We start from the raw sequence: 14,875 nt of genomic DNA, 5'->3' as shown, positions 1-14,875 counted from the left end.
TGGTGACCTTGTTCTGGGGTTCACTGATTGACCCTGGATGTCTGCACAGTGGACTGAAGAGGGCACAGACTGTGGAGTGAGGTGGACCTGGATTCCAGTCTAGCTCTGCCCCTGTCTAGTCCCATGACCTTGGGCAAGTCACTCAACATTTCTCAGCTTCATGAAATGAAGAAGCAATCTCTAACAGGGACGGCCTTGAGGATTAAGAGAAAAAATACATGTCAAGTCTCGAGTACAGGGCTCAGCCCAGGAGAGAACAGACGAATCCCAAGTGGTCAGTCAATGGTGGCTCATACAAGACAGCTGCTCTGTCAGAAGGACGTAGAGTTGGAGCCTTCTGGCGGGAACAGGGGCAGATGAGGAGTGGGCACAGCCAGGACAGTGTTTATGAAACTTGTCTGGATTGTCTGCCCTGTTGAAGAGACCACCAGGAGAGATCGCATGGAAAGCCAAGGAATGACCGAAGAGAGGCCCAGTGTCCTAGGGCCCCAGCTGAGCCCAGGTTCCGAGCTGTCCCCACCAAGGTGCAGCCACGTGAGTGAGCTGCCTTGCAGGAGGCTCCGGAGGACCACCGCCCCAGCCAGCATCATGTGGAGCTGAGCCAGTCAATCCACAGAACTGGGAGATCATAAAGTGTCGCTGTTTTAGACTTTGGAGTGATTGCTATTCCGCCATAGACAGCCCATCCAGGAATTGCTATCTAAGCGGGGGCTCCAATAAACAGCAGTGAAAACATGGGACATTGGCTTAGGAACAGGGCAATGGGCAGAGGCTAGGGGACCTTGAAGAAATTGTTATTGGAATGTGGAAGAATGTGAGAAATTGTTACAGGAGCCTGACCAAAGGGGACACGACTTACGTACTGACAGAAAAATTTAGTAAAACTGTTCCCTGTAATAACGTGGAAAACAGAAAGTACAGTTCATAGCCTTGTTGCTTTGGCTGAGGAGATTTCAAGGCAGAATGTTGAAAGAATCAACTGGTTCATTTCAGCTGAGGGATGGACAGAGGATGAGCTAAAGAAAGAGCTGTTCCGTATTCCAGAGGAATCTATGGGAAATGCTTCTTGCCTCAAGCTTGTTAGGTTGGAAAATGAGACCGTTTCTCATTCCCAACATCTACAGCCCAATAAAGAGTCTCAAAGGAAATAAGAACCTGGGGGAGGGAAGGAACCTGGTGGCAAAGATCAAATACAGGGTGCTTCCTGTGAAATGTGGCCTTCGGGTCAAGATGAGATCAAGGATGCAGATACAGGAGACTTTCTTGAGACCTCAGATGCATTTCAGGGTATGGCGTAGGTAGAGCCTCTCAGCTAGACCACAGGCTTCTAAGAATCTCTGAAGGCGTGTCCCTTAGCGCTTGCATGTGGCCCAAAGGGTCTGTTTCAGAAAGAAATGTTAAGTGTGGCTTTTGCCTAACGGAGCAGGTCATTTGATACATAGGAAATGCACAAAAGCTTTCATTTTACTCATCTGGACTGAGAGGAACAGAGGTATTATATGTATATAGTTGTACCTAAGTATCCATGGGGGATTCATTCTAGGACCCCCGTGGAGACCAAAATCCACAGATACTCAAGCCCCCTATATACGCGATGGCCTACTATTTGTATATAACCTAGGCACATCCTCCCGTATACTTTAAATCCTCTCTGGATTACTTATGATACCTAATAAAATGTAAATGCTATGTAACTAGCTGTAAATACAACGTAAATGCTGTGTAAATGCTTGTTGGAGGGGCAGTGCACCGGCAGTGCCGGGAATCCGTCTCTAGCTTCTACAGTGTTTGGACAGAACACCGCCAGGGATACCCCTTCTTCCAGCCTCCAACTTTTTTCCCAGCCACAACCTTAGGCACCAACCTCTCAGCCAGCCTCGGCTTCAGGGAACAACCAACGCCATATTCGGAGTTTCTCTCCTTGTTGAGGATCAGCGGAGCTCCCACGTTCCTCAGGATTATTTCCCTGCGGTGGAGGCCGCCATCAACCACCCGGTCAACGCGCGCCTGCGCGCCTCCCACACCCAGCTCTCTCTGGGCTTCTATTTCCACCGAGACCACGTGGCTCTGGAGGGCGTGGACCACTTATTGGGCAAGTTGGTGGGGGAGAAACGCGAGGCTGCAGAGGGTCTCTTGCAGATGCAAAACCGGCGTGGCTGCCGTACACGCTTCCAGGACACGCAGAAGCCGTCCCAAGATGAGTGGGGTAAAACCTGAACACTGTGGAAGTCGCCACAGTCCTGGAGAAGAACCTGAACCGAGCCCTCTTGGATCTGCATGCTCTGAGTTCTGCCCACGCAGACCCCATCTCTGTGACTTCCTGGAGAGCCACTTCCTGGATGAGGAGGTGAGACTCATCAGGAAGAAGGGCGACCACCTGACTAACCTCCGCAGGCTGGCCGGCTCCCAGGTTGGGCTGGACGAGTATCTCTTTGAAAGGATCACCCTCCTCAACGACTAGGAGCCTCCGGAGCCCAGCGGCCTTTGACGACCCCTCTGACAATCCCCTGGTGCCAGGGCTTCTGCCTGCCGCCACTAGGCAGCTTTTTAACCAGCCTGGAGCCCTCTCCCAGACCGTAGACCAAATGGAAACAATAAAGCTTTTTGCAGGAAAAAAAAAAAATTGTTGGAGTGCAGCAAATTCAAGTTTTGCTTTTTGGAACTTCCTGGAATTTTTTTCCCAAATATTTTCGGTTTGTGGATGGTTGAATCTGCAGATGCAGAACATGTGCATATGGAGGGCCAACTGTATGTGTGTGTATATGTAAAATAAAAATACAGGGACTTCCCTGGTGGCGCAGTGGTTCAGAATCCGCCTGCCAATGCAGGGGACACAGGTTCGAGCCCTGGTCTGGGAAGATCCCACAGGCCGCGGAGCACCTAAGCCCGTGTGCCACAACTACTGAGCCTGCGCTCTAGAGCCTACGAGCCACAACTACTGAATCCCGCACGCCTAGTGCCCGTGCTCCGCAACAAGAGAAGCCACCACGATGAGAAGCCCTCGCACTGCAACGAAGAGCAGCCCCCACTCGCCGCAGCTAGAGAAAGCCCACGCTCAGCAACAAAAAAACCCAACGCAGCCAAAAATAAATAATTTTTTTTTTTAAAAACCATATAAGGTACGTATACATACATACACACATTATATGTACTTTTATGGGTGAAGGGCGTCAAAAGGTAAAAAAAAAAAATTTAAAAAAGAAAGGAACAGAGACATTATAAAACAAAATATAGACTCTGTGACTCTCAACTGCCTAAGGACAGGAATCAGGCAAATATGAACCATTTCTTAAGTAAAACAAGGATGACTCAGAGGGTGGAGCCAAGAGCCAAATAGAACCATTCCCAGGGAGCAGACCGGGGCCCCAATCAACATACATTCCCTAGCATGGAGCATGGAGAATTGTACCCAGAAGAATTTCAGAATTGTGATGGACCTGTGACTGCTCTGTCTTCCCTTTTGAATGGGAGTGTACATTGTGGTGCTGCAGTTCCTGTCTCATCTTTATATGTTGGGTACGTGGGGGCAGATCACTTCTCTCTAGTCCACAGGTCTTCAGATCAAGAGGAGCCTTGCCCAAGTGCCTCATCAACAATTGGATGAGAAACCAGACATCTGGCCTGCCCTTGAGGCTGAAATAGGATAAGAGTTTGGGGGTTACAGAAAGTGCGGGAAAACATTCATTCTGCACAAGAGAGGGAGCTTGGGGACGAGACAGGAGACTGTGGTGGCTAGTCTCCAAAGATGGTCCCGAAGGAATCATGCTTCCCGATGTTCATGCCTTTGTGCAGTCCCTTCCCATGCTATATTTGGCCTGGTCCAGTGACCTATTTAACCAACAGAGGCAGCAGAGTGATGCAGTGCCAACTAGGGGCCCATGAATTAAGGGGACCTGGCAGTTACAGCTTTTGCAGTTTGAGGAACCCTGAGCTGCTATATAAGAAGTCTGGCTCCCTTGTACCAGAAGGACTGTGGGAGGGAAAGGCCTTAGGGAGATGGGGAGGCCCTGAAATGCCTTGGAAAGAGACAGAGTTTCAGGCTTCCCAGTCCTGCTGAGGCCAGACTTCTAGCCATCCCCACCAAGCTGCTAGACATGAGAGCGCCATCTTGGATGTTCCAGTTGAGTCCCCAGTGGACTACCCCTTGTGACGCCAGGTGGAGCAGAACTGACCCCAGATGACCCCAGTCAACCCACAGAATCATGAGAGATAATAAAATGGTGGCATTTTTAAGCCTCTAAATTGTGACATAACTTGCTATGCAGCAATAACTAAAATCCAATCCAAAATTAAAGAACAAGCAAGCCCACTCAAGGTATCCATATAATTGGCTTCCTGAGGCAGAGACCCAAGTGGAGGGGACCTCCCTGGCAGTCCAGTGGTTAAGACTCCGCACTTATAATGGAGAGGTGCAGGTTTGATCCCTGGTCGGGGAACTGAGATCCCACATGCCTCGTGGCGCGGCCAAAAAAACCCAAAAACACAGAGCAGAGTGGAGAAGGGTGGAGAGGGGATTTGGAAAAGAGAGAGAAGGTCAGAGTAAGATGAAAACAGGGCCAAGGACTACTCCCTGAGGAGCCCCAACAATTCATAGTTAAGCCTTTGCAGGAGGTCGAGCCTGCAGAGGGGACAGAGAGCGGGCAGCCAGAGAGGCAGAGAACGCTAGGTTTGTTCACTGTCAGGGAAGGCAAGAGCAGAAGGTGATGGGAGGAGGGAATGGTCCAGCAAATCTCACACCGCTCAGATGTCAAGTCAGAGGAGGATGAAGGATCCATTGAGATTGCTGGCCTTCAGGAAAGCCATTTAAGTCCTCCTTGGGCTTAATCCTGCACTCCCTCCCTTAGTAGGTAGCACTAAATGAGGGGGTCTGTGAAACCAGAACTGGCAAAGGAGCTGGGGCTGCTCCCAAAAAGTGAAAATCCAAATGGCCGGTAAACCCATGAAAAGGTGCTCAACCTCCTTAGTCATCAGGGAAATGTAAATTCAAACCACAATGAAATTCCATTTCACACCCACCAGACTGGCTATAAATAAAAAGCCTAACAATACCAGGATCTGGCAAGGATGTTGAGCAAATGGAACTCTCAGGCGTTGTTGGTAGGAATGTAAGTTGGTACAACCATCTTGACGACAGTTTGATACTAACTGGTATGGCTGAGGATGTGCATAGTGTGTTGGGCCAGGTTCCCTGGGAAACAGACTCTGAGAAGGGAGGTTTGCACGCAGGAGCTTTACTGGAGAGGGCTCTCAGGAACACCACCTGCAAGGGAGTGGGCTAGACCTTCCGAACTGTCCTGAATTGATGGTGGGGGGTCAGGCCCTTGTACCCCTGATTAGGCTACTCATTGGCTGGGGCTGCCCCCAAGCAGGGGTCCTAAATGTAGACAAGGCAGCCCCATTCATAAGACTCCGAACTCCCAATGCAGAGGGCCCAGGTTCGATCCCTGCTTGGGGAACTAGATCCCACATGCTGCAACTAAGAGCCCGCATGCTGCAGTGAAGATCCCATGTGCCACAACTAAGACCCAGAGCAGCCAAAACAAACAAACAAATAAATAAATTTTTTTTTAATTAAAAAAAAAAAAACGACAGTCCCATCCGTTAAAGGGCAAGACCCCTGATGGCTGGTGCCTCGGTCCCACGGGAGGTCAGGATGCACACCACAGCATTCACTACAGTTCCATACCATCTGGATCTCCTGCTTCATAAGTTAACACCATCTGAGAACATCTCCAGGATTCTGATCCATCTCTTTTTCTGGGGAAACTTACAGTTAGTGGAATTAGCTACAGCTCTCACACTCCAGCTGGTATAGTCATTATCTCCCTCCTTACTACCCGTTCTAGACCCCCTAACCATCAGCTGGCTCCTCTGCTGGTCAAGGTGGCTTACCTGGCCAGACAGCCCAGACCTTCATCCCTGAGACGTCTAAGACCCTGGTCACCATGCTCATCTTAGTTATGGCTGCTGCATCTGTCTATTTACCATCAAAATTGGTCAAAGAAGAACCAAGAAACACTCAAGAGGGTCACCTGGAGTGTCGAATGTATTTGTCTCTGTCCTGTTGTATAACAGCAGCCCTGTCTCCTGCTGATGTCACAGTCAATTCACCTGCCAGGAGGGTGACTCCTCTTCTTGCTTGCTGGTCTCTTGGCACAAGGAGCCTGAAGCAATCAGGTAGCCGCTACAGCTGAAAGTTTAGTGGGATTCTTGTGTATCCTGGTGGAAGCATCCCCCTGCTGGGAACCCAGACCTCAAGACCTACAGAGCCTAGAGCTGTGAGGATGGGAAGCCCAGATTCTCCCAGTGGCTCATTCGGAGTACGAGGAAAGGAGTAACTCTTACTTCTACCTGCTGATCCCTAGGTCTGCTTCTTCTGTGTACTGTAGGCAGCACCCATTCACGGTTTTGGTTTAAGGTGAATCGTGGAAGAGGATGCCCCATCCACACAGAGTGTCTTTTCACAAGTTCGTGCCTCAGTTGCATCTCTTTTTTCTAGCTAAAGTGTTTCCTTTTTAAACCTATCAAACATTTTTAATATAATTCTTTTTTTAGATAAATTTATTTATTTTATTTATTTATTTTTGGCTGCGTTGGGTCTTTGTTGCTACGCACGGGCTTTCTCTAGTTGTGGTGAGCAGTGGCTACTCTTCGCTGTGGTGCGCAGCCTTCTCATTGTGGTGGCTTCTCTTGTTGCGGAGCACATGCTCTAGGCCCGTGGGCTTCAGTGGTTGTGGTTCACGGGCTCTAGAGCGCAGGCTCAGTAGTTGTGGCGCACAGGCTTAGTTGCTCTGCGGCATGTGGGATCTTCCCGGAGCAGGGCTCGAACATGTGTCCCCTACATTGGCAGGCGGATTCTTAACCACTGCGCCACCAGGGAAGCCCAACAATTCTTTAATATACAAACTTCACAACAGCATCCACAGAACAGGGTGGGGGGATGGGAAAGGGGTTATGAAGGGGAAGGGCAGGTTTTCAGGTTCCTGACTGCTTCCCTCACCCCTATTGCCTGTGAGAACATGGTCTTCACGGAGGACCAGTCAGTTCAGCCAGAGGCCAGGGGCCACACAGCGCATTCTAAGGCGGCCTGAGTGCAGCCGGCGCCTCCAAAATAACATCATCACCACCTCTCGGGAAAGCCAGATCCAGTTAGGAGATGAGAGGAAAGTGGTTGTTACTGAGGAACCTTATCATTCCTCAGTATTCTGCTGATCATGCCTTTGGGGCACAGAATAGAGTTTTCTAGAGACGGCTGGATTAAAAAGAGCTAAAATCCTCCTGGGAGAAGAAGAGAAATTGAATGTGAGCCTACCTCCTACCAGGATGTCTTGCCTGTGACTCTAGAAAGCTAGCCTCTTGGTCTGCTCAGATGTTTGGAAGGGGAAGGAATGACAGAGACTTTGGCCCAACAGGGCTGGAAGTCTTGCCAGGTATTGACCAAGAAAGCCTCCAGGCAGGCCAGGGAGGTCTGCGGGAAGCAGCTTTGGGGCAATGGTTCTCAAGGGAGCCTGGTGGTACATTAGCTTTCAGGAAGAATTTATTGCATGTGTGGAAGAGAGAAAGGATTCAAGTCAGAGAGTATTAAGAAACAAAGTACCTCCTTCTTACAGGTCTGTGGGGTAGAAATGAGATAATACTTCTGGGCTGGGGAGAGACCCCAAACCTCTTATCTTTTGGGGGCCCAGTTTGACTGGCTTGGATGTACGTTTTAGCCCCAAATTCCTCAAAAGTCCAAAGCCTCCCCCAAACCAGCAGTTCCTGGGCAATGTGGTGTGTGATAAGTCCAGTGGGTCCCGTGGTCATACGTCTACTGCTGCACCTTCTTTGCTGTAAAGTGAGTCCCTTGGTCCAATGTGATGTTTTCTGAGACCAAATGGCAGTGGATCAAACACTCTGCAAATCTTTAGATCGGCCGAGAACGTGTAACCAGGAAAGGTAACCCCATACCCAAAATATGTGTCAGTCCCACCCAAGACAAATTGCTTCTCGGTAGAAGATGTCCAATGTAATCAACCTGCTACCAAGTGACTGGTGGGGTCCTTGAAGGGTGGCGCCATGTTGGCAGCTCCATGTTAATCTTTGTTGCCGGAAAAGTGGACATTCACCAGTGGCAGCAGCCAGATCATCCTCAGTGAATGCAGAGCCTCTACCCCTGCCACAGAACCTCCATTCATGCGGCTATCGTGCCAAAGCCGGGGCGGCCAGTGACAGAAGCTGACTGCTGACCGAACTGAATCACTCTTTCTGCTTGGTTGATTAGTACCTCTTCAATGATGAATGCTTTCCATGGACACCAACATGTGGTGCAAAGACCTTCACACTTTGTGTCCATCCCTGTGGGTTCACACACGTCCCTCTTTCCCAGACCTCATTGTCCCCAGTCTTCTAATATTTATCCTTCCTTCTTTCCCCCACTGCCCATGAGGTCTGTATTTATTCTGACCTCAGACCACTTCTCTTGTCCACGGAGTGGATGCCCAAAGCCCTGCCCATTGGGAAGATTCCACCTTATTTATTGTCTCTCAGGGTCACTTCGGAATGAGGCTGCAGTGTGGCCATCCTCCATTTCCAGCTTCTACCCACATACCAAACAGATCCATCTGTGGATTAAGCTTGGCCCTTTCCCTCCTTATCAGGTGGCCATGGGGGGGTCCCATGCAGCCACAGGTGTGAGATGAAGGGGATGTGTTGGTGCAGTGCTGGTGGATGACACGGGGGTCTCGGCCATCTGCCTGTGCAGCGTACTTGTACCCTCTGCCCTACTTGTGCCCCATCCGAGATGTACCATCTGACTTTGGATTGTTGTCACACCCACCTGACCTCATGACATGGTAGGTCTGACAGATCCCAGCTTGTGAGGGGCTGTTGGGGCTGCAGGGTCCCTTCACGTTCCATGGTCAGGTGCTCCGTCTCTGCCAGGGCCCACCCCAGGAGGACTTTCTCAAATGGTGATAATTCTCTGCTGCAGAGTGAATGGCCTTGCTCCAGAACTCTAGGGATCTGGGTTGTGACGTTCCCATCGGGGCTTGCCATAAAAATGTGGCGTCTTTTCCCTCTAATACCATAGGTTCTCCCAGGTTCTATGGCCCAAGAGGCAGAACTGCTTGCAGGACAGCCTGGCTCTTCGGCAGAGCTCTTTTCTGCCCGGGACCTGCTCAAAGATGGCGGCCTTCCACGTCACTCAGAAAACAGGTTGGATCAAAATTTCCAAGTATCAGGACTTCCCTGGTGGTGCAGTGGTTAAGAATCCGCCTGCCGGGGCTTCCCTGGTGGCGCAGTGGTTGAGAATCTGCCTGCCAATGCAGGGGACACGGGTTCGAGCCCTGGTCTGGGAAGATCCCACATGCCACGGAGCGACTAGGCCCGTGAGCCACAATTGCTGAGCCTGTGCTCCGCAACAAAGAGAGGCCGCAACAGTGAGAGGCCCGCGCACCGTGATGAAGAGTGGCCCTCGCTTGCTGCAACTAGAGAAAGCCCTCGCATAGAAACGAAGACCCAACACAGCCATAAATAAATAAATTAAAAAAAAAAAAAAAAAAAAGAATCCGCCTGCCGATGCAGGGGATGCGGGTTCGATCGATCCCTGGTCTGGGAAGATCCCACATGCTGCAGAACTACTAGGCCTGTGTGCCACAACTACTGAGCCCGCGCGCCTAGAGCCTGTGGTCTGCAGCAAGAGAAGCCACCGCAATGAGAAGCGTGCGCACCGCAACGAAGACCCAATGCAGACAAAAATAAATAAAATTAAAAAAAAAAAAATTCCCAAGTATCAGGTACGCCGACCCCAGCCTGCAGAGGTCTACCAGCACGCTGTGCTTCCTTCTGGATGGTGGGAGGTACAAGATGCAATCAGATGTCCTTTACTTTGGAGGGGTTGTCCCAGCATGCTCCAGACCACTGAACCCCCCAAACTATTGATGTGATGAGCCTCTGAAACTTAGAAGTGTTAACTGACCATCTTCTAGAGTCCTTGACTTCTTGTACGGCTTATCTACCACCCTCTGGAACCATGTCTTGTTCTTCGAGTCCTCTTCACACTATTTCACCAATAGAGTGGAACAATGTGCTGTTTTGCAGAATGTCCAGATGGTCCAGTCCCTTCTGACTATATTAGGACAGAGGGCAGGAGAGTTAACATAGGCTGAGCTAGATAGTAAATGTGTACTGTTGTCTGCCCCACATAAAAGTGAACAGTTTCTGGTCCTTTTTCCTGTTAGGGATGTAAAAGAATGTATAAGCCAGATCAGTGGTTGGATACCATGAACTTGGAGCTATGTTAATGTTTAGCAAAGCTACCACATCCAACACAGCAACTGCAGTTGGGGCTACTATGTGGTTGGGTTTGCAGTAGTTCAGTGTCAGCCTCCAGGAAACACCTGGTTTTTGCCTGGGTCAGATTCATGAATTAAAAGGGGGACAGATGGTGACCACTACCCCTGAATCCTTTGGCTCTTACATAGAGATCTCTGAAGAAAGTATTCTTAGACACATTTGGCACATGAGGAACCTGAAGCTTAAAGAGTTAAAAAAAAAAATAGTTTACTTATTATAAAACTTTCTGCTTTGTCAAACCAAAGCATTTGCACTTAACCACTAAGCTACCCAATCAACAGCTGTAAATAGAGTTCATTTAGGAAAGTGAAAAACAAGATCTCACTGAATTGCTACATGTCCACACACATCCATCATGCTTTTTGTTAGTTTTCCTAACAAGTCTAATTTTGGAATCAGAGGGGGCAAATTCTACCTAATTTCTTAAGAGTAGAAAATCAAACTCAGTTGAGAAAGTTTTGTTAGCTTTTATTCCTGGCAGCTGTTGGATGAGCTTTATTTCCTAAGCTGTATGCCAGGATGTTTCCTCATTTGATTTTTCCAGGGCATGATGGAAAGAAAAAAAAAAGAAAAAGAAAAAGAGTTGCCACCCCAAATTAAAATATTCCCTTCCATGAGGAACAAGGCAGCATGAGGCTGCCTAGAGCCGACAGTGACTCTTTTGTGCAAATGATGAAGCAGCCCCAAGGTACGACTACCCTCTGTGTCTTCATAGGCGAGTCATCTCATGGGTCTCAGTTTCCTCATCTATACAATGGGAATAGAAATAGTCTCTACCTCATAGGATTGCTGTGTCTTGTTCATCTCTGAGTCCCTAAAATACCCGGCACAAAATAGCATTCAATGAATATATGCTGAATGAATTAATGAATTTTAGAGATTAAATGAAATGGCACATTTGCACAGCACATGGCAAACATTAGATTCTATGGTGGCAGTTTGACAATGTATAGTAAAACCATGAAAAACACACAGGTCTTTTGACCCAATGATTCCCCTTCTGGATTTGGAAACAATTCTAATAATTTTAATAATTAAGATAATGAATTCATAATGATGACAATCTTAATTAATCAGGTAATTAATAATTAAGGATGCACCAAAGATTTAGCGGCAAGAATGCTCCTGGAAAAACCACCTAAATGTTCATAGTTTTTTGGTGAGGCATCTAGACGTGTGACACATAGAAAGACTTTATACGGCTACACACTAAGGCAGTGGTCCTCGAAGTGTGATCTGGGGACCAGCAACGTCAGCATCACCCGGAAACTTGTTAAAAATGTAAATTCTTGAGCCCCACTCCCAGCTACTGAATCAGAAATTCCCCGTGGGGCTCAGCAAACTGGGTTAAAACCACAAGTTTAAGAACCACAGCTCTAAAGTGTTTCTAGAGATTGTTTCTTTGTGAGTGGAGTATTTCAATGGTTCTTCCATTTTCTGACTTTCCTGGAGTAAGTAAGCATTACATTGCCAACTGATATGAGAAAAATAGTCCATAAAAAAAATGGAAAAGAAAAAGTAAACTCTGAGTGGAAGTGAATGGGGAGAAAAAAGTTATGAAAAAAACAAAACAGGAAAAAAGCATTCCCTGGGGTAGGGGCGGGGGGATGGATCGGGAGGTTGGGATTAGCAGATGCAAACTATTGTATACAGAATGGATAAACAACAAGGTCCTACTGGATAGCACACGAACTATATTCAATATCCTTTTCCAATAATGGAAAAGATATGAAAAAGAATACATATATAACTGAATCACTTTGCTGTACAGCAGAAACTAACACAACATTGTAAATCAACTATACTTCAATAAATTAAATTAAAAAAAAAAGAAGGGCTTCCCTGGTGGCGCAGTGGTTGGGAATCCACCTGCCAGTGCAGGGGACACGGGTTCGAGCTCTGGCCCAGGAGGATCCCACATGCCGCGGGAGCAACTAGGCCCGTGAGCCACAACTGCTGAGCCTGCGCTCTAGAGCTCGGGTGCCACAGCTACTGAGCCCGTGTGCCACAACCGCTGAGGCCCGCGCGCCTAGAGCCCGTGCTCCGCAACAAGAAGGGCCGCTGCAGTGAGAAGCCCATGTAACACAACGAAGAGTAGCCCCCGCTTGCTGCAACTAGAGAAAGCCCGCGCGCTGCAACTAGAGAAAGCCCACGCGCAGCAACGAAGACCCAACGCAGCCAAAAATAAATAAATAAATAAATAATAAATAATAAAAAATAAATTAAAAAAAAAAAGAAAAGAAAAAAGCAATCCTACCTCCCTAATGTTCTTTTCTTTCCCCCACTTTACTTCTACCCCACACCAATGGGATGTTATATATTTACAAACTTGACTAGTGTCCAGGCCATTTTGTAGCTGCGTTTTTGTTTTTTCTTTAAAATATTACATAGCAGCATTTCCCATGCTGGCTCATCAGTCTTCAGAATTATCATTTTAAAAATGGAGGCACTAATGTTACTTAATTATGATTGTTCTCTTGGCCACCTAACTCTTCCCCTGTGTTTTCAATTTTTTGCCATCATAAATAATGCTGCCACCAATATTTGCACATACACTTTTCCCAAATTTCAAATTATGTTATTCAGATAGGTTCTCAGAAGGGGGGCTGCTGGATCGAAGGGCAGAAACATTTTTATGGCTCCTGCTAGGTGTTGCCAGGCTGCTCTTCCAAAGAGTGGCCACTGGTTTCCACTGCAACTAAGTATTAGAAAGACTGCCAGTTTCCAGACAGCCTCCCCAGTGTGAGGCATTATGATTTAAAATAGTTTTGCTAATTTAATGGAGAAAATAAGTTATCTTCCTGCTGTTTTAATTTTAATTACGTTATTAGAGACAATTAACAGCCTCTCCCCTTGAAAAATAAACTACTAAATATTTATTCTTTTGTAAACTGGGTTGGGAGGAAAGTTCTGGACTTCTCACCATTTAACATCTTTGGGCTTCAGTTTCTTCATCTACAAAATGGAGGGATACCAGAGTGACTGTGAAATCAAGTGAGACAAAGTATGGGAAAGCTCTTCTTAACAATATATTCTGCCTGTATGTGTTACTATCACCCACCCCCACTTGGCTTCAAATGTACCTATCTACTAATTTATTTTAAAACGTTCTGAAAAAAAACCCCCAACAACTGTCTGCTTTGTCAACAATCCAGAAAACCTCCAACCACAACCCAAATCTTGAAAAGCCGTCTTTTTTTGTGACGTGGTGCCTTAGAAGGCTGTGGGCAAAGCCCCTTCTTAATTTTTTCAGTTTGGTATTTTGTTCTGTTTTTTTTTTTTTTTTTTTTCTTTCTTTCTTTCTTTTTGAGGGAAACACTACGGCGTGTTTGGAGTTTTCTGGAGAAGGTCCCTCAGTCGAGGCCCTCGGATATCACTACCTGACTCTAGCAGGCAAAGAGCTCCGCGAGGCGAGGGCGCAGCCTCCGGGGCTCTGCCGACCCTCCGTTGCCTTTGGAAGAAGAGCCCTTCTCATCAGGAAAGGTCAAGGACGCTCTCAGAACCAACAGAGACGCTTCATGTGCCAGAAGCGGACCTCGGGCCCACCTGGCAGGTACAGGAGCCAGAACACACTGCTTACCCACTCTCAAGAAGCGACCCGCTCAATGTCTTTCTCTGTTGCCAGGAAACCTCGCTTTCCCGAGGCTCACCAGTTAGAGCCCCCTCTTGCGTCCATGCCCTGTAATAGCACTTTCAGTTGAGCAAAGAACAAAGATTTTTTGTTTTTAGTACTTGATTTCAGTCATTTTTATTGTGCAATATAATATGCAGAAAAGTATACAAGATATACTCACAGCTTGAAAAACAGTTATAAAGTAAACCCTGGGTAGCCACCACCTAGGTAAAGAAACAGCATTGCCAGCACCTGGGACACATTCAAACACCCTTCCCCCATCACACTCCAACCTCTACAGATAAACCTCTCCCAATGCTTCGGGAATCCCTTTCTCGCTTTCCTTCATGGTTTGATTACCTGTACATGCACCCTAAACAATATAGCTCTGGGTTTGTCTGGGGACTTTATATAAATAAAAGCGCATGGTTTTACTCAATATTATAAGTTCCATCTGTGTTGCTGTGTACAGGTGGAGTGCGTTCATTCTCATTGCTGGGTAACATTCCACTATGTGACTGTGCTCCAGTTTATTCTCCTGTTGATGGACGTTGGGCTGTTTCTAGTTTGGGACTATTTTGAACAGTGCTGCTGTCTCAGAGTGAAATTGCCCAGCAACAGAATGTGTACCTCTGACTTTACTAGATAATGCCAAACGATTTTCTGAAGTGGTTGAACAAATAAATGTTCCCACCCGACATCGGATGTTCGTTCCCAGTGCTCCATGGGGCTACAGTTGTTATTGGCAGACATGAATTTTTCCAATCTGGTGAACGTGTAGTGGTATCTCATTGTCATTTTAATTTGTATTTCCTGATAATTAATGAGATCAAGCACATTTCCCTATGTTTACTGCCCAGTTGGATTTCCTCTTATTTGGAGTGTCATTAAATTTTGTATCCATTTTCTTTTGGGTTGTTTGTGTTTGTA

General features: G+C 47.3%; 1 pseudogene; it reads left to right on the top strand.

Annotated features, from left to right (window-relative positions):
- Positions 1–1,289: 1,289 nt before the first annotated feature.
- On the top strand, positions 1,290–2,461 carry LOC103009290 (ferritin light chain-like; annotated as a pseudogene).
- Positions 2,462–14,875: the final 12,414 nt, after the last annotated feature.

The sequence above is a fragment of the Balaenoptera acutorostrata genome, chromosome 10 (genome assembly GCF_949987535.1).
Source record: "Balaenoptera acutorostrata chromosome 10, mBalAcu1.1, whole genome shotgun sequence".
Classification (NCBI taxonomy): Eukaryota; Metazoa; Chordata; class Mammalia; order Artiodactyla; family Balaenopteridae; genus Balaenoptera; species Balaenoptera acutorostrata.
This window is presented reverse-complemented; position numbering and strand designations above follow the sequence as displayed.